The sequence below is a fragment of the Dendropsophus ebraccatus genome, unplaced genomic scaffold, assembly GCF_027789765.1.
Source record: "Dendropsophus ebraccatus isolate aDenEbr1 unplaced genomic scaffold, aDenEbr1.pat pat_scaffold_530_ctg1, whole genome shotgun sequence".
NCBI lineage: Eukaryota > Metazoa > Chordata > Amphibia > Anura > Hylidae > Dendropsophus > Dendropsophus ebraccatus.
Window position 1 is genome coordinate 438 of NW_027210131.1, and position 18,690 is coordinate 19,127.

The following is an 18,690-nucleotide window of genomic DNA, read 5'->3' on the forward strand; positions in this document are numbered from 1 at the left end:
GGATATCATGTAGTGTGAGGCTAATGGGGCATGATCAGATATAACAAGATCTAAGATCTCAATTCGGTCCACCTGGACAAGAAAGTTGGCGAGAGAAAGAGGTAATCTAGCCTTGACCATGAGTCATCTGGGTGGGAGTAATGAGTAAACTCACGGGCATCTGGATTAGACCATCTCCACATATCCTCCATTCCACTGAAGATGACCAGGGGGATAAGATGGCGTCTCTCTCTGTCGGGAGGAGCCAACTTGGTGTGATTCGATTTCCGATCTTCCGCATAGTTCATCACTGCATTAAACTCCCCCCCAACAATTTTATGGGGAACCCGGTGCTGAAGAACTAGGGTGGACAGAGAGAAAAAGAAGGCAGAGTTAGTATCATTGGGCCATAAACATTTACTGCAAGAAATTCTTCCCTGGTGTTTTGACATGAAGTGTACATATCCTCCCTTCGTCATCCGACCACTCATCCAATATCTCACAACTAAAAGCCTTGTTTACTAGGACCAGTACCCCCGGCTTTTCTATCCACGCTGCTGAGCCAAGACCTGACCCACCAATGTTTGTGCATTCTGAAAAAGTCTGAAGAATCTAAATGTGTTTCTTGTAAAAAGACAAGGTCCGGTGAAAACTTTTTCAGATGGCGCAATACCATTTGTCTCTTATGAGGGGACCGTAGCCCTTTTATATTCCATGAAATAATACAGACCATAAAAAGGAATAGAATTGCATTACCTCTGCACCCCTCCCCCAAACTTGTGAGACAGACCGTGAGCATCCCTCCCCCACCCCCCATACCAACAACCCAAAACTATAACAAATAACACAGTTAACATGACCATTTTACCCCACTCAGGGTGATATGTTGTCTCAGACCCTGAAAGCACGGGGTTAGGGATTTCGCTTTTTTCCAAGCTGTAGGGAACTGTACCCCAGCCGATTGACTACTGTCCAAACCACCCTCCACCCCGGGCCCCTATATAGGCTTGGCATACGCCAGAGGAGTATGAAATCGCTAATTACCACGATATTCACTACTGTAGAAGAGGGAGAAGATACTAAACAGAATATCCGAGAGGAAGGAGAAGGGAGAGAGAGAAAAAGAGAACAGGGAGGGGAAGGCTAGACGGGAGAGCGGGGGAGGGGGGGGAATGGAGGGAGGGAAGGAGGAGGAAGGGTATGGGGGGAACGAAGGGGGAAGGGGGAAAAGGAAGGAAGGGGAAGACAAGGAATGGGAAATAGATGAGTTAAGCTAGGAAGGTGCATTAGGATATGGGGGACATTGGGAGGAACAGGGAACAAGGGAGGGAAACGGGGATAGGAGACAGGAAAAATGGTGGAGAGAGCAAGTGGACCATATAGATATAAAGGTAACCCCAGACAGCCAGCAGCAGATGGTAACAACTAGAATAGGAACAAAACATCTGGGACAAATGTTCTCGTCAGGGAGGATGTAAACCAAACAAGCCGGCAGCTCAATTATCTCCAGTCCATGTCCCTGAGGAATGCCAGACTGCCTGGCTGTCAACCCTGGGTCCTTTTAACGGGTAAACGGTAGTGGAACGTAGTGTCATAGGAAGGATACCCGGAGCACTGTCTTCAGACTGGTGCCTCTACAGCCTCTTTGGTTCTTTGCTCCTGAGAAATCACCAAAATAAGTAGCCTCCGACCCTTGAGCAAAAGGACATCTCTCCTATTGCGGAGGCCCGCTGAATGAGACTTTGTCAGTAAAATCAAGGTACTTGACTATAACATGACGTGGTCTTTCTTTCTGGGTCAGTCCTGGCCGCACTCCTTTGTCTGGGCCCTGTCGAAGATCTGGCCCAACCTGTGAGCTCTTTCAACCTTACATGGGTGAGTGATCCCCAACAGACCAGGAATGACGGTTTCACACAGGTGAATGAGGTCTCTCTGGCGCACCGATTCCGGGACCCCCACGAGCCGGAGGTTATTCCTCCTGGATCTGTTCTCTAGATCCTCCACTTTATCCCAAAGCCGCCTATTCTCAGTTTCCACAGCAAGGATCTTTGCTGACACAGAGTACCCTTTGTCCTCCATGACATGCAGCCTCCCTTCAACCGCTGCCAATCTCCACCCTGTGCTGCCAGCTCCCTCTGTACCTGTTGCAATGTGCTGGTGATCGCTGTAGACACCGATTCTTGCAGGCCAGGAGTGATCCTTTTGGCCACCTCCGCTGCCATGGCAGCATAGTTTATTGGCAGCGTGTCCATGTCCTCCTCTCCCCCGAGGACTCTCTCTCAGACCTGTCCTGTGAAGTAGCGCGGGATGAGGCGGGAGACGCGCCATGTTGGAATCCCCTTTGTCCAGGCGCCGCGATTTTCTGCCTCCAGCTTGCGGCTGTGTGCCCTTTTTTGTATATATCAGTCCATCGTAGTGGGGGAATAAGGGGAGCCCCCCGAATCTTCCCTCTGATCGGTTGTGGTGTGCGGGCTGCAGTCAGGCGGGACCCGGGAGCGGAGTGAGGCTGAGGCACGTCTTTACAGCATGGGGGCCGGAACCGGAAGTCTGTAATACTATCTTTCTGGCACCAGTTTATTCTCCGGAGTTCCCCTATAACTATAGAATGTAACATACTGGGGGGGGGGGGGGGGTATAAACCATTTGTGGCCTCAGTGCTGCTTTATCTTGTACGTCAGGAGCTGATAAAGTGATAATGTGAACACAGCCTCATAGTGATAGCAGTGCTGTATAATCTAGTACAGCGCCCCAAGAGATTGTCCCATCCCATATGTATAGTGTAACAGTATGCCATGGCCTCTGCCCCCTCACACACAGTAACATATAGCCAGACACTTATAGCAATAGATCTCTGTGCTTTGTGCGTCTGATAACTATGTCCCCATTTTGGATGGGACTACAACCCCCAGTATCTTCTATTATATTTCTCATTGGAAAAAGAAATTATAGGTCAAGGGGGTAATTCTTTTTCTTCTTCTTCTTTTTTTTATTCATACAATTCTATAATTTATTAAAGAAAATGTAATTTTTACAGGTTTTTTTTTTTTTACATATTTCTAGTGACTGGCAGCAGTAAGGGGGAAACATGGCCTCTCTGCTGCCCCCAGTGGTTGTGGGGAACTACAGCGTTTCAGAAGCCCTGGTCCCTGCAGTTAGATATCTGAGCTTTCCTTATTGTCTATTTTCCTGCATATTAGTACCAGAATAAACCTTCCATCTGGGGAAGCCGCCTGTCAGTAGCCGCAGCCGCAGGACAGAGAAGCAGAGGGACCAGTGACTGACAGCTCTCCCCGCTCGCTCTGCATCACTGTGTGGTGGCTGCAGCTCCTGACAGGCGGCTTCCCAGATGTAATGTCTATTCTAATACTAAAATACAATGGAATAGACAATAAGGGGAGGATCAGTATATCTAATGCTGCACATAGCAGCGTCTGCAATATCTCACTGTGCCAGGACCAGAGCTTCTGAAGCATTTAGACCATTAATGCTGATAAGTGAATCAGGAAGTGTTGAAGTGGTAGCATCTCTTCATAGGGCGGGACTGAAACAGGTAGGCGATATTAGGTTCGGTAGTGGTATTAAAAGTTGGGATGTAGTCAGAAAGAAGTTTAAGATTGAGGAGCAGTATTGGTTTGAATTTAAAAGGTCTTAAATAAAGGTCTTAAGAATATTAATAATATCATATATAAGCCGCCTCTATTGATTAAAAAATTACAAGAAGGAACAATTAGGAAGAAAGAACTGGGTATTGGGGAGACTAGTAGGCAAAAATGGGAAAGTGAGGTAGGGGGACTTGAAGACTCTCAATGGGAGGGAATTGTAAGAAATATCAAGATGGTATCCAAGGCGGACTGTAATAGAATGGTTCAGTTTAATATAAATTATATCATTTATACTATACCCCCAAGTTTCTATATAAAATTAAGAAATGGAACGACAGCAGGTGCCCGAGATGTGGGGAGGAGGGAACGGGCACAGGACACATGCTGTGGTTTTGCAAGGCTATAAGGGAATATTGGGATCGGGAATGTGAATGTATCGTTAAGAGGGTGGGGGGGAATTTTGAGCTCGAACCTACATGCTAGGAGACACCTCTAAGCTGAGAACGAAACGGGGGAAAGAATGAGCATACTTAGGCTCTTATTTCTTGCCAGGCTTGTTATTGTGAGACAATGGATGTCATCTGGTGCTCCGACCTTGGAATATGGGAAAAGATGTATTAAAATATATGAAGGGATTGATTAGTGTGAGGGAGGGATGGGGGAGAGAGGAGGTCGAGAAGGAAGGGGTTTTTGATATATTGTTATGGAATTGTTGATTTTTATAAGTGAAATTGTTATACTGGATAAATAATTAAATAAAGACACTTGATGGTTCACGATCCAGATCTGGAGTGAGAGTATAGAGAGTGGTACCGTCGTGAGGACTGGGTTGTGTGTTGAGAGTAGAAAATGAGAAGAGTAGAAAGGAGGATGTCGTCAGAGTCCCAACCCAAGTAGTACTGTGCTCTGCTGGGAGGTCGGAGGTGTAAATACTTGAGAAGAGTGAGAGAGAATACTTGTGCCCGTGTTTTGACTTTTTGTACATTTGAACACCTATTGCCCTACCAGTGTCAAGGGAACCCGTCCTAGTGGTGACACAAGCCCCAGAACTTGTTACCTGCGATGAGAGAAATGCTGAGCGTTCCCTGCTTACACCTGCGCTGCGACATAGAGTTCATAGGCTTCTAGCAACTTTGCTCTATCAGTTCCTTTACTTTATATGGATAGTGTCCTGCACTGTGACTCTCCTTGTCCACAGCGTGGGTTGAGATGATCTCTGACTTGCTAGTGAAGGGTTTTAACACTGCATAGTGTTGAGTGGAGTTAATTGAGAAGAAACTGTAGGTTGCATGTGCCTAGGTCTGCCTCTAACTGCACACTGAGACTGGGGACTTGGCAGAGGGCCAGGGCCCAACTGAACTGCTGTAGAGAGCGTTCTGGCTTGTGTCCTTCCTCTACAGAGTCTAGTGACAAAAGACACTACACTTTCTCTACCTATGTGACTTCCTATCTACAGCCCCGGTAAGGTGTGCTGTGAATGGGTGAAGAGTACATTAGTGAGAAGTAAAGAGAGAAATGATAAGATAGAAGAAGAAAGTACTTTCATTGGTCTATAGATCCATGTGACATATAAACAAACAATAACCCCTTCAGTACTACAGCTGTGAAATAACTGAATACACATACTTACAACAGTGACATCTTGTGGCAAAACTTTAACACTCTATCACCACTTCCACACAAAAAGTACAGGCTTTTACAAAGGTTGTAACTAGGGATGGTCCGAACCTGGTTCGGTTTGGGTTCGTACGAACCCGAACTCTCGGCAATGATTAATGCTGTCTGCCCGCTCCATGGAGAGGGTGGATACAGCGGGAGGACCGCCTGGAAAACTGAGATACAGCCCTAGTCATAGGCTGTATCCCAGTTTTCCAGGCGGTCCTCCCGCTGTATCCACCCGCTGCACGGAGCGGGCAGACAGCGGGAATCTGATGCCTAGAGCTCAGGTTCATACAAACCCGAACCTCGGCAGGTTCGGACCATCCCTAGTTGTAACCAATAGCAACACCAGTGGTGGGACACCACACATGGATACAACCACGCCAGGTCCGTACTGTGTAGAAGCCCTATTGGATCAGAATGGGGGTTGCATGCAGTATCGCCCCTGCATGGTCGTATCCATGGATACCTGAAATTCTTGCAGCAGAGTGGATGTTACGCTGATGGGCTGAGTGTACTCCATGACAGGTACACTATAGAGGTGTAAGCAGCCTGCAGGTAATGTGTATAATGGAAGATACAGGAGATTGCTACTCTAGTGCCCGAGCAAGTTATACCAAGAGATAACTCCCATCATGGTATTAGAGAGCTGTGGATGCTGGAAGTTGTTTGGGCAAAACCTGTAGCACCCTCCAGGTACTCCTTCCTGTCTGATCTGGAGTCCAGTCTGATCTCTAGTCCAATAAATCGGAAACCGGCGAGCTTTAGGAGATGATGTGTATAGTGTGTGAGCTGCTGGGGGGCTAAGGAAAAAACTGCTAAGGAACTCAGTGGAATTTTTTTCCTTCAAATCAACTGGTATCAGAAAATTATATAAATTTGTAATTTACTTCCATTTAAAAATCTCAAGTCTTCCAGTACTTATCAGCAGCTGTATATCCTACAGGAAGTAATGTATTCTTTCCAGTCTGACATAGTGCTCACTGCTGCCACCTCTGTCCATGTCAGGAAACTGTCGAGATCAGAAGAGGTTTATTTATATGGGGATTTGCTACTGATCTGGACAGTTCCTGACATGGACAGAGGTGGCAGCAGAGAGCACTGTGTCAGATGGACTGGGATCCAGTCTGGGGTCTGATAATCTGGGGGGCTGGCTACCATGATGCCATGCAGCTTAGGGCTGGCTCTGTGGGGTTGGTGCTTTACCTCTCGGTGCACTGATCCTCCTGCCAGAAACTCAAGAGGTGTAAAGTACAGTCCCCAATGCACCAAACACTCTCATAAGTATATCCAGAAAAGAATAAGATTTTGCTCTTAGTTTCTCTTTACAAATTGGTGTCATTGAGAATAATGTATATTACAAGTGTGAGAATCTCTCCCATTTATTTTCCCTCTTTTAGGAGGTCCAAGCGGTGTCCGACCATCCGGCAGCCCGAGCACCATCTCTAGCACCATCCGGCAGAGACTGCAGTTCCACCATGTGCTCGGCGAAGGGAATTACGGGAAGGTCGTGTTGGCAGAAGACATCGTCACCAGCCAACGATTCGCGGTGAAGATCATCATGAAGCGACTCCTGCTAGAAGACATCGAGGAGGCGGATGTGATGGTGGAGAACCGAGTGCTACAGCTGGCATCTGGGAGCCCCTTTCTGGTCCACGCAGATTTTGCATTCCAGACCAAGATGCTTGTTCTACTTGGGCTGGAATACGTGAGCTGCGGGGACTTCGACCAATTCCTGAAGACGAACGGGCGGCTGAACATCCCCAGCGCAAGATTCTACGCCGCTGAGCTCGTGTGCGGCATCCAGTATCTCCACGCAAGAGGCGTCATCCACCGAGACCTCAAGCCCGAGAACATCCTGGTGGCGGAAACAGGGCATGTGAAGATCACGGATTTCGGCCTCGCCCTTGAGAACATCTTCGGAGACCGAAAAGCCACCGAATGCGCTGGGACCAAAGGCTACATGGCTCCTGAGATGCTGGCGGAGGAGGGATATGGCGCCGGAGCAGACTGGTTTTCTTTTGGTGTCATCATGAACAAAATGGTCACCGGACGACGCGAATACCACCCAGCGCTTTTCGATGACACCAGCTCCGGCGCCGAAGACTTCATCATACAGGTCAGTGTCTTACTATTATAGGTTACGTATATCGTACATGTTACGGCTATGTTCCCACAATGTCTTTTTGGGCAGAATAACTGCTGTTATTGTATAGTGATGGCGGCATATAATGTTCATGAACATTACATGCGGTCGTTATTATCAGAAATCGGCAATTATTATACCAAAAAAAGACCTGGTGCCAACATAGCTTTCCCAGGACCCTGAAAGGTGAATGGTCTAACTAGGTGGATGTAGAATTGAGCAGTTTTAGTATAACATGGTAGATTTGTCACTTACAGCTTCCCAGAGATTCACACCCAGCTTTTCTCCTTCCAGCTCCTCCAGAGAGATCCTGCTCAGCGCTTGGGAGTCGTCCAGAACATCAGAGAACATCCGTTTTTCCAGTGCATCGATTGGGTCTCGGTGGAAGCCCTCAGGATGACCCCACCACACAACCCTGAGGTAAGTAAACCATCTAAGAAGCCTCAGCGAAAGACCAAGAAGGCCAAGAAGAGGGAGAAGTTCCGTCTTTCCACCATGGAGGCAGACGAGGTCAAGAAGAAGCGCTTGTCACCCAAGGACCAGGCCGAATTCCGAGGATTTTCCTTCGTCACCTCGAAGATCTTTGGCTGAACACCAACTCTTATGTCATCGGAGCGAGCGGACACCCTGAACACCTGGCAGAAGAGGATCCAAAGACTGAAGACCATGAAGAGCGGACCCCCAAGCACCATCAGATGTCTTCAGCATCACCAAGGACACCGACACCTGCAGGAAGGAAGAGGACAGGAAGAAGAACATGGACGGACCCCTGCACAACAAGCCAGTAGGCTGGCACCACCACAGGTAGGTGGGGGCGCTATAAGATCTGCGCTGTATAATGCATGTAGGACATTTGTTACACCGGTGACCAGATTTCCTCCCATCCATGACCGCACCAGCTCCTAGTGCTGTGCTGGATGAGAGAGAAATAAACTGATTTAGTGTTTTTTTATTCCATGCCTCTAATAATTCCATCCTTCTGGTACTATATACAGACTTATACTCTGTGTATAGTACAGGAATATATACGGTGATTAGATTTCCCTGGGTCAATGACAATGCTGTCATGGGTCTGGGGAAAGAGGTGAGAGATGGCCGGCTATTAAGGGGTGGAGGAGGCCGGATTTTTTTTTCCTTTAAGTCTTATCTTAAAGAAAAAAAAATAGCACTTACCATCTGTGTACTACTTACTCTCACTCCTGAGTTCAGGTTCGGCTCCCATGATGAAATTCGGCTCCCAGTGCGTCATTATCCGGCTCCCCTTACAAGCTCCAGCTCTTGGCTGCAGAGCAGAAGATGGCTTACAGCTTGCTCAGCCAATCAGAGCTGAGTAAGTGGAGTCATCTGGCGACATAGTAGAAAGGGGCGGGTCTATCTAAAGGACGGAAGTTAGGCCGCCTCCCCTTTGAATACATTTGATGGCAACATCAACACAAAATGGCGACGCCTGAAGAACCTTTGGTCGAGGGGGGGAATAGGGAAGAGGGGCAGATACCTAACCGAAACACATTATAAAGTTATAAACTCTGTAATGTGTTATAATTGCTGGATAAATGATTTTCGCTGGAGTCGTCCTTTAACCCCTTAAGGATCGGGCAAATTTTTTTTTTTGTACTTCTGTTTTTTCCTCTTTGTGTATAAAAGTCCATAGCACTTGTATTTTTTCACCTACAGACATATGGAGTCTTATTTTTTCGGATACCAATCGTAATTTGCAATTATTTTTCCATAAAATATTCTGCGAAAACGACAAAAATTACATGCACTGTGAAAAAGAAAAAAGCTTGTTTAAATTTTTAGGTGGGTTTCATCTTTTCTCCATTCGTCCTGTGGTAAACCTGACCTGTTATCTATGTTCCTCAAGTCAGAGCAATTACAACTTAAATAACTTTAGTGTTATGTTACTGTTTTAAAGAAAAAAAAAACCTTTTAAAAAAATAAAGGATAATTTTTTACTCACCGTAAATTTTCTTTCCTGTAGTCCGAAGCAGCAGCACAAATGGGGAAGATCCTATCTTCCTGCAATGGTAGGACAGATGGTACTAATAAAAGATTGATTAGGAGCCCTATAAGAAGGCCATACAGACCCCTCCTCCTTGTGTCAATTCTAACGACAAAAAAATTTAAAATTCATAATAAAATCTTAGTTAATAAGGCATTAAAACAATCAAGGTACGCTGCATAAATAGTTTGTTTAAATCAGGGCGGGAAGTCTGTGCTGCTGCTTCGGACTACAGGAAAGAAAATTTACGGTGAGTAAAAAATTATCCTTTCCCTTTACGTCCTCAGCAGCAGCACAAATGGGGATATAGCAAGCTATGAAAACAGACTAGGGAGGGCCATTACATTACAGAAGACAGAATGGCTGAGCCAAAAACTGGTTGACTCGTGAATATCTAGTCTATAGTGCTTGACAAAGGTAATGACGGACGACCATGAGGCAGTCCTGCATATTTGTTCCAAGGGTACAGATCTTTTTTCAGCCCATGTGGATGATATTGCCCTCGTTGAATATGCCTTGATTGCACCAGGTACCTGTAATCCAGCTTCTTGGTAGCATATGGAGATGACTTCCCTTATCCATCTGGACAGAGAAGCTTTGGATGACTCGCATCCTTTGTTTTTCCCTGCAAAGGATAAAAATAAGTGGTTAGATTTCCTGAAGGAGTTTGCCCGTTCAATATACATGCTCCAAGCCCTTCCCACATCTAAGGGATGAAGCTCCTTCTCTCCCGTGTTGGCAGGAGTAATGGATTGTAATAATGGAGATGTGGAAGAGACTCACCCACCAGGCTTCAAACATCTTCTTTACCTTCAGGTAGGTTCTGTAGGCAGTTGTGGCTCTGGACTGCAGAAGAGTGGTTACCACTTTGACAGCATATCAATTCCCACCTTGTTGACGGCAGTCAAGCTTCGGACAAGCCTGCCCTCTTGAGTTATTAACTGAGGGTATACAGAAGCCTCCAGATTATTCCTATGGAATTAGCGCCATAAGAGGCCATCATGAAACCCGAGACTTGCTACTTGCAAGATTTTTAGACTCTGCCCACACCTGGCAGGGACGCTGGGGGTAATCTCTGCTACTCTGTGTCAGTAGCTGGGGAGACTGGGAGAGTTCCCAGAAGATTCTTAGGCAGGGGGCTCACCATTGTGAACCATGCCCTCTTGGGTCAATAGGGGCAAATGAGGCTGACCAAGGCCCAACCTTGTCTGAGATTCTGCAAGACTCTGGGCTTTATAGGAGTGAGGAAAAAAGGTTTTCCAATTTGAACCTTCAATAGGAATAGGTCTATTCTCCATGCGATTTACCAGAAAGCTTCTGGTCCAGAGACCGTTCTTCCGACAGGATTACATCAGCATAGATTGCCAGCAGACAAAATGCCCCTGCCTCCAGTAGTAATGCTACTGATTTAGTGCCCCTAAAAAGATCGATATGCGCCATCCTAGATGCGGTTTTGATCTTATAGTGATAGCTTACCATAGATTGGTGTGCTGGAGTGGACTAGTATTCCCTTCATATGTTGGATGCCAGCAACATCTCTAATGGGGATTAAGGCTCCTTTGCTCGTTGCTCCTGCATACAAGCGCCCCACTGTGTGCTTGATACATCAATGGTTTTCTCTACCCACTTTATGGGAGACTGTTGCCATTGAGCAGGGAAAGCTATCCTTATCTCTGGGTGTAGACATAAGACCCAAGGGTATCAGATGAAGTGACAGCAACTGGGGAGTGCCGAGAACCCAGCCTTGTGTCAACTTCTGTAATCTCTCTGGAGGAAGAGAGCGTCACAGACTGGGGATCTATTCTCCTCCCTAGGAATTGTTCCATGCCAGAAACAATGATGAGCTTCAATTTTCTCAGACAGTCAAGTACAATAGACATCACCTTGGTGACTGTAGATGGAGCCAAGATGATTCCAGACAGAAGGGCTGTAAATTGAAAAGAATTCCAATTGCCTTGTACAAAGGGTCTTGATGTAAAGGAATATGCAGCTTTTGTCTGTAGACAGGTACATGTGGGTATACATGGCCAGATAACGTCCCTCTTCTAGGAGGGAACTAGAGCATAAATCCTCCATACAACCGCCTCCTCAGAGAAGGCTGTATACAGGTACATGCAGGTATACCTGGTCACATAACATCCTTCTTCTAGGAGGGACCTACAGATCATAGATCCCACATACAGCACCTTCCTCAGAGGAGGCTGCATACAGGTATACACGGTCAGATAACATCGCTCTAGGAGGGACCCACAGATCAAAATTCAATATGGTAGCCTTTCCTATCATATAACACTGGTACAGACCTCTCTCATTATGGAAATAAATCAGAAAAGACGTAGTCACAAGTTCTTGTTCCCATCCCCAAGGCCTCCGAGACATCTGGTCCTTCTTGTGCAGGATTCTTTCCTTTACCTTCCGTACTAGAATTCCTACGGAATGGGGAACAAAAGTAGAAGTTCCTTCTCTTCTTATTAGACTGGGGCAGATAATGGACCTGATCATAAGAAAAAAAGAACTTTCATGAGAATGTCCAATACAGATCCAACTCTCTTTATATTGGAGTGAACATCTGCCCCCTTACAACAAAGGACCAGTCTCCAAACCGTGGGGATCGGGCAGCCAGTATACTGCTCAGCTATAGTAATGTAGACATTTATTTTATTCATTAATTATTATTATTATTATTATTATTATTATCTGAACAAGGTCTTTGTGCGTCTGAAGGAGCCAAGACCTCGGACTCCATCCAGTTCAGCCTGTAGATTATCATTCAGATGTAAAATCTTAAGCAGTCATTGTCTCTGAGAAAAAAGTTGCAATCTACAAATGAATTCCCTGCCACCTGAAAGTGGAATCTTGCAGGATCTGTACGCCTCCAGAAGTTCTGTTACCAGAATCCTGCTACATCCAAGGATTGGAAGTTGTGCCAGACTGACCGGCCGACTAACAGACTAGTGCAGAGTGCCTGGAATCAGACACACAGGTGCACTGAATATGCAACCAACAATCCTAAGGCGGTGTTCACACATAGCAGCTTCATAGCTTTACTGCATCCTTCAGTACACAGAAGCTCCATAGGGTCACTGCATCATCTGATATCAGTATTACAGAGTGTAACTAGACAGCAGGTGTACACAGTATTACAGAGTAATTAGACTGCAGGTATACACAGTACACATCCAGCATCTCTAAGCATGTAGCTTCATAGGTCACTGCATTATCTGATAACAGTACTAATCAGATAGTACACAGATGTACATGTCTACAATCCTAAGGCCATGTTCACACACAGTAGCTTTACTGCATTCTTAAATAGCAGCCACTGGAGCAGCGCAAAAAAACTCCATAGAATCACTGCATCATCTGATGGCTGTATTATGGAAAGTAATCAGATAGGCAGGTGTATCCAGTACACATCCAGCAGCTCTAAGCATCTGCTCACACACATAGCTCCATACGGTCACTATATATCTGATAGCAGTATTAGGGAAGTAATTAGATAGATGTATCCAGTACACAACTAGCAACTCTAAGGCTGTGTTCACACACAGCAGCTTCACAGGGCACTGCATCATCTGATAGCAGTATAGTGAAAGAAATCAGACAGCAGGTGTTACACAGTACACTACAATTCTAAGGCAATGTTCACACATAGTGGCTTCATAACTTCACTGCATTCTTAAATAGCAGCACACAGAAGGTCCACATGATAACCATCATCTGATAGCAGTATTAGCGAAGGTAATTAACCAGCAGGTGTACATAGTACACAACTAAATTCTAAGGCAGTGTTCACACACAGTAGCTTCACTGCATTCTTAAATGTTAGCACACAGAAGGTCCACATGATCACTGTATCATCTGATAGCAGTATAGTGAAAGTAAATAGACAGCAGGTGTATAGTATACAACTAACAATTCTAAGGCCGTGTTCACCCACACAATTTCACTGCATCATGTGGTAGCAGTACTATAGAAAGTAATTAGGCAGCAGGTGTTCACAATGCACAAATAGCAGCTCTAGGGTTGTGTGCACACACAAACACACAGTTTTATAGCCTCACCACATCATCCGATGGCAGTACTATGGAAAGTAATGAGGCACAGGTGTACACAATAGCATCTCTAGGGCTGTGTTCACATACAGTTTCAGAGCTTCACTGCATCATCTGGTAGCAGTACTATAGAAAGTAATTAGGCTGCAGGTGTGCACACTGCACAACTAGCAGCTCTAGGGTTGTGTGCACACACACAGTTTTATAGCTTCACTGCATCATCTGATGGCAGTACTATAGAAAGTAATGAGGCAATAGGTGTGCACAATTAGCAGCTCTAGGGCTGTGTTCACACACACACACAGTTTCATAGCTTCATTGTAGCAGTACTGGAGAAAATAATGAGACAGCAGGTGTACTAAATACCCAACTAGCAGCTTTAAAGCTGTGTTCATGTATATACACTATAGTCACATAGGTCACTCATATAGTGAAGCAGTCTAACAGGACTTGCACAACCAATGTTAAAAAAAAGTGAAAGACATTGAAACAAAACATTTGAGGCGTAAAGCCGAATACAACATATATATCAAATAATCCTCCTGACACACAGGCCAGGCTTCCAGCTCAAAAGAAAAAACAGCATATCTTACCTTGCTGAAGTATCAAGAAAATTAGCAGCCGCCCAGGTGAGGACACAGGTCTGGCAGCACCATGATACTTACTGCAGCAGCTTCCTGGCTTTCCTCACACAGCGGCTCCATACAGCAGAGAAGCTGAGTGATAACTCTACTAAAAAGTAAATAATCTCCTCTCTGATACAGCAGAGCAGAAAAAACAACATTTTTATAAATTTCCCCTCTCCACACGACCATGTGGAAAGGAAGAATCTTTGGAAAGGAAAGCCAGACACAAACATAGGCCTGAGCCTGCTTCCCTCTCCTACCACCTGTCCCACAGGAGGACAGAAAAAAACACAAGGAGGAGGGGTCTGTATGGCCTTCTTATAGGGCTCCTAATCAATCTTTTATTAGTACCATCTGTCCTACCATTGCAGGAAGATAGGATCTTCCCCATTTGTGCTGCTGCTGAGGACGTACAGGGAAAAAAATATTGCAAGGCCATAGTCAGCACAGGAAGAAAATCCATGTGATGCATCTGTGGCTTTCTGATGCACTCTCGTCTTGGCTTTTTGATGGAAGGGTATTACCCCCACCTTGAGTGTGAAAGGTCCCAGCCGTGCCCCCAAATCTCAGACCTCTAGTTGTTGCTGATCGGTAGTGCTCCTCTCATGGATGGTTCTTCATGGTCTTAATCATAGTGTAGTGACCATCATGTCTGGTTTACATGCAGACAGTCCTGGGCTTAATCCTAAGTGAAACCATAAACTTTAAACTTTTTCAAAGAGTTTAAATGTAACAGAACCCGATTGGACCATGTTAACTGGCAGCACGATTTCAGGGGTTTTATAGTGTAGTGGTCATCGCGACTGCTTTACACGCAGAAGGTCCTGGGTTCAATCCCCAGTGAAACCTTTGGATAAAGTTTTTGAAAGAGGTTACTTTAACCATAAATAAAGCCCAAGATTGCAAGCAAGATAAAAATATTGAAAGGCCATAGTCAGCACAGGAAGAAAATCCATGTGATGCATCTGTGGCTTTCTGATGCTCTCTCGTCTTGGCTTTTTGATGGAAGGGTATTACCCCCACCTTGAGTGTGAAAGGTCCCAGTCGTGCCCCCAAATCTCAGACCTCTAGTTGTTGCTGATCGGTAGTGCTCCTCTCATGGATGGTTCTTCATGGTCTTAATCATAGTGTACTGACCATCATGTCTGGTTTACATGCAGACAGTCCTGGGCTTAATCCTAAGTGAAACCATAAACTTTAAACTTTTTTCAAAGAGTTTAAATGTAACAGAACCCGATTGGACCATGTTAACTGGCAGCACGTTTTCAGTGGTTTCATAGTGTAGTGGTCATCACGTCTGCTTTACACGCAGAAGGTCCTGGGTTCAATCCTCAGTGAAACCATAGGAAGAATGTTTTTGAAAGAGGTTACTTAACCATAAAATAAAGCCCAAGATTACAAGGAAGATAAAAATATTGAAAGGCCATAGTCAGCACAGGAAGAAAATCCACGTGATGCATCTGTGGCTTTCTGATGCACTCTCGTCTTGGCTTTTTGATGGAAGGGTATTACCCCCACCTTGAGTGTGAAAGGTCCCAGCCGTGCCCCCAAATCTCAGACCTCTAGTTGTTGCTGATCGGTAGTGCTCCTCTCATGGATGGTTCTTCATGGTCTTAATCATAGTGTACTGACCATCATGTCTGGTTTACATGCAGACAGTCCTGGGCTTAATCCTAAGTGAAACCATAAACTTTAAACTTTTTCAAAGACTTTAAATGTAACAGAACCCGATTGGACCATGTTAACTGGCAGCACTAATTTAAGGGGTTTCATAGTGTAGTGGTCATCACGTCTGCTTTGCACGCAGAAGGTCCTGGGTTCAATCCCCAGTGAAACCATAGGAAGAATGTTTTTGAAAGAGGTTACTTTAACCATAAAATAAAGCCCAAGATTACAAGCAAGATAAAAATATTGCAAGGCCATAGTCAGCACAGGAAGAAAATCCATGTGATGCATCTGTGGCTTTCTGATGCACTCTCGTCTTGGCTTTTTGATGGAAGGGTATTACCCCCACCTTGAGTGTGAAAGGTCCCAGCCGTGCTTCCAAATCTCAGACCTCTACTTGTTGCTGATCGGTAGTGCTCCTCTCATGGATGGTTCTTCATGGTCTTAATCATAGTGTAGTGACCATCATGTCTGGTTTACATGCAGACAGTCCTGGGCTTAATCCTAAGTGAAACCATAAACTTTAAACTTTTTCAAAGAGTTTAAATGTAACAGAACCCGATTGGACCATGTGAACTGGCAGCACGTTTTCAGGGGTTTCATAGTGTAGTGGTCATCACGTCTGCTTTACACGCAGAAGGTCCTGGGTTCAATCCCCAGTGAAACCATAGGAAGAATGTTTTTGAAAGAGGTTACTTTAACCATAAAATAAAGCCCAAGATTACAAGCAAGATAAAAATATTGCAAGGCCATAGTCAGCACAGGAAGAAAATCCATGTGATGCATCTGTGGCTTTCTGATGCACTCTCGTCTTGGCTTTTTGATGGAAGGGTATTACCCCCACCTTGAGTTTGAAAGGTCCCAGCCGTGCCCCCAAATCTCAGACCTCTAGTTGTTGCTGATCGGTAGTGCTCCTCTCATGGATGGTTCTTCATGGTCTTAATCATAGTGTAGTGACCATCATGTCTGGTTTACATGCAGACAGTCCTGGGCTTAATCCTAAGTGAAACCATAAACTTTAAACTTTTTCAAAGAGTTTAAATGTAACAGAACCCGATTGGACCATGTGAACTGGCAGCACGTTTTCAGGGGTTTCATAGTGTAGTGGTCATCACGTCTGCTTTACACGCAGAAGGTCCTGGGTTCAATCCCCAGTGAAACCATAGGAAGAATGTTTTTGAAAGAGGTTACTTTAACCATAAAATAAAGCCCAAGATTACAAGCAAGATAAAAATATTGCAAGGCCATAGTCAGCACAGGAAGAAAATCCATGTGATGCATCTGTGGCTTTCTGATGCACTCTCGTCTTGGCTTTTTGATGGAAGGGTATTACCCCCACCTTGAGTTTGAAAGGTCCCAGCCGTGCCCCCAAATCTCAGACCTCTAGTTGTTGCTGATCGGTAGTGCTCCTCTCATGGATGGTTCTTCATGGTCTTAATCATAGTGTAGTGACCATCATGTCTGGTTTACATGCAGACAGTCCTGGGCTTAATCCTAAGTGAAACCATAAACTTTAAACTTTTTCAAAGAGTTTAAATGTAACAGAACCCGATTGGACCATGTGAACTGGCAGTGGACTTTTCAGGGGTTTCATAGTGTAGTGGTCATCACGTCTGCTTTACACGCAGAAGGTCCTGGGTTCAATCCCCAGTGAAACCATTGGATGAAAGATTTTTGAAAGAGGTTACTTTAACCATAAAATAAAGCCCAAGATTACAAGCAGATAAAAATATTGCAAGGCCATAGTCAGCACAGGAATAAAATCTATGTGATGCATCTGTGGCTTTCTGATGCACTCTCGTCTTGGCTTTTTGATGGAAGGGTATTACCCCCACCTTGAGTGTGAAAGGTCCCAGCCGTGCCCCCAAATCTCAGACCTCTAGTTGTTGCTGATCGGTAGTGCTCCTCTCATGGATGGTTCTTCATGGTCTTAATCATAGTGTAGTGACCATCATGTCTGGTTTACATGCAGACAGTCCTGGGCTTAATCCTAAGTGAAACCATAAACTTTAAACTTTTTCAAAGAGTTTAAATGTAACAGAACCCGATTGGACCATGTGAACTGGCAGTGGACTTTTCAGGGGTTTCATAGTGTAGTGGTCATCACGTCTGCTTTACACGCAGAAGGTCCTGGGTTCAATCCCCAGTGAAACCATAGGATGAAAGGTTTTTGAAAGAGGTTACTTTAACCATAAAATAAAGCCCAAGATTACAAGGCAAGATAAAAATATTGCAAGGCCATAGTCAGCACAGGAATAAAATCTATGTGATGCATCTGTGGCTTTCTGATGCACTCTCGTCTTGGCTTTTTGATGGAAGGGTATTACCCCCACCTTGAGTGTGAAAGGTCCCAGTCGTGCCCCCAAATCTCAGACCTCTAGTTGTTGCTGATCGGTAGTGCTCCTCTCATGGATGGTTCTTCATGGTCTTAATCATAGTGTAGTGACCATCATGTCTGGTTTACATGCAGACAGTCCTGGGCTTAATCCTAAGTGAAACCATAAACTTTAAACTTTTTCAAAGAGTTTAAATGTAACAGAACCCGATTGGACCATGTGAACTGGCAGCACGTTTTAAGGGGTTTCATAGTGTAGTGGTCATCACGTCCTGCTTTACACGCAGAAGGTCCTGGGTTCAATCCCCAGTGAAACCATAGGAAGAATATTTTTGAAAGAGGTTACTTTAACCATAAAACAAAGCCCAAGATTACAAGCAAGATAAAAATATTGCAAGGCCATAGTCAGCACAGGAAGAAAATCCATGTGATGCATCTGTGGCTTTCTGATGCACTCTCGTCTTGGCTTTTTGATGGAAGGGTATTACCCCCACCTTGAGTGTGAAAGGTCCCAGCCGTGCCCCCAAATCTCAGACCTCTAGTTGTTGCTGATCGGTAGTGCTCCTCTCATGGATGGTTCTTCATGGTCTTAATCATAGTGTAGTGACCATCATGTCTGGT

At 45.1% G+C, this 18,690-nt stretch overlaps 7 non-coding genes across 7 annotated transcripts; all 7 read left to right on the forward strand.

Moving 5' to 3' along the window:
- The first annotated feature begins 15,339 nt into the window (after nucleotides 1-15,339).
- On the forward strand, nucleotides 15,340-15,412 carry TRNAV-UAC (transfer RNA valine (anticodon UAC)). Its single transcript has one exon. It is a non-coding gene; the product is annotated as a tRNA-Val (tRNA).
- Nucleotides 15,413-15,834: 422 nt separating this feature from the next.
- Nucleotides 15,835-15,907, forward strand: TRNAA-UGC (transfer RNA alanine (anticodon UGC)). The gene has a single exon. It is a non-coding gene; the product is annotated as a tRNA-Ala (tRNA).
- A 422-nt stretch (nucleotides 15,908-16,329) lies between these two features.
- Nucleotides 16,330-16,402, forward strand: TRNAV-UAC (transfer RNA valine (anticodon UAC)). Its single transcript has one exon. It is a non-coding gene; the product is annotated as a tRNA-Val (tRNA).
- Nucleotides 16,403-16,824: 422 nt separating this feature from the next.
- On the forward strand, nucleotides 16,825-16,897 carry TRNAV-UAC (transfer RNA valine (anticodon UAC)). The gene has a single exon. It is a non-coding gene; the product is annotated as a tRNA-Val (tRNA).
- Nucleotides 16,898-17,320: 423 nt separating this feature from the next.
- Nucleotides 17,321-17,393, forward strand: TRNAV-UAC (transfer RNA valine (anticodon UAC)). Its single transcript has one exon. It is a non-coding gene; the product is annotated as a tRNA-Val (tRNA).
- Nucleotides 17,394-17,816: 423 nt separating this feature from the next.
- TRNAV-UAC (transfer RNA valine (anticodon UAC)) lies at nucleotides 17,817-17,889 on the forward strand. The gene has a single exon. It is a non-coding gene; the product is annotated as a tRNA-Val (tRNA).
- A 424-nt stretch (nucleotides 17,890-18,313) lies between these two features.
- On the forward strand, nucleotides 18,314-18,387 carry TRNAV-UAC (transfer RNA valine (anticodon UAC)). The gene has a single exon. It is a non-coding gene; the product is annotated as a tRNA-Val (tRNA).
- The last annotated feature ends 303 nt before the right edge of the window (nucleotides 18,388-18,690 follow it).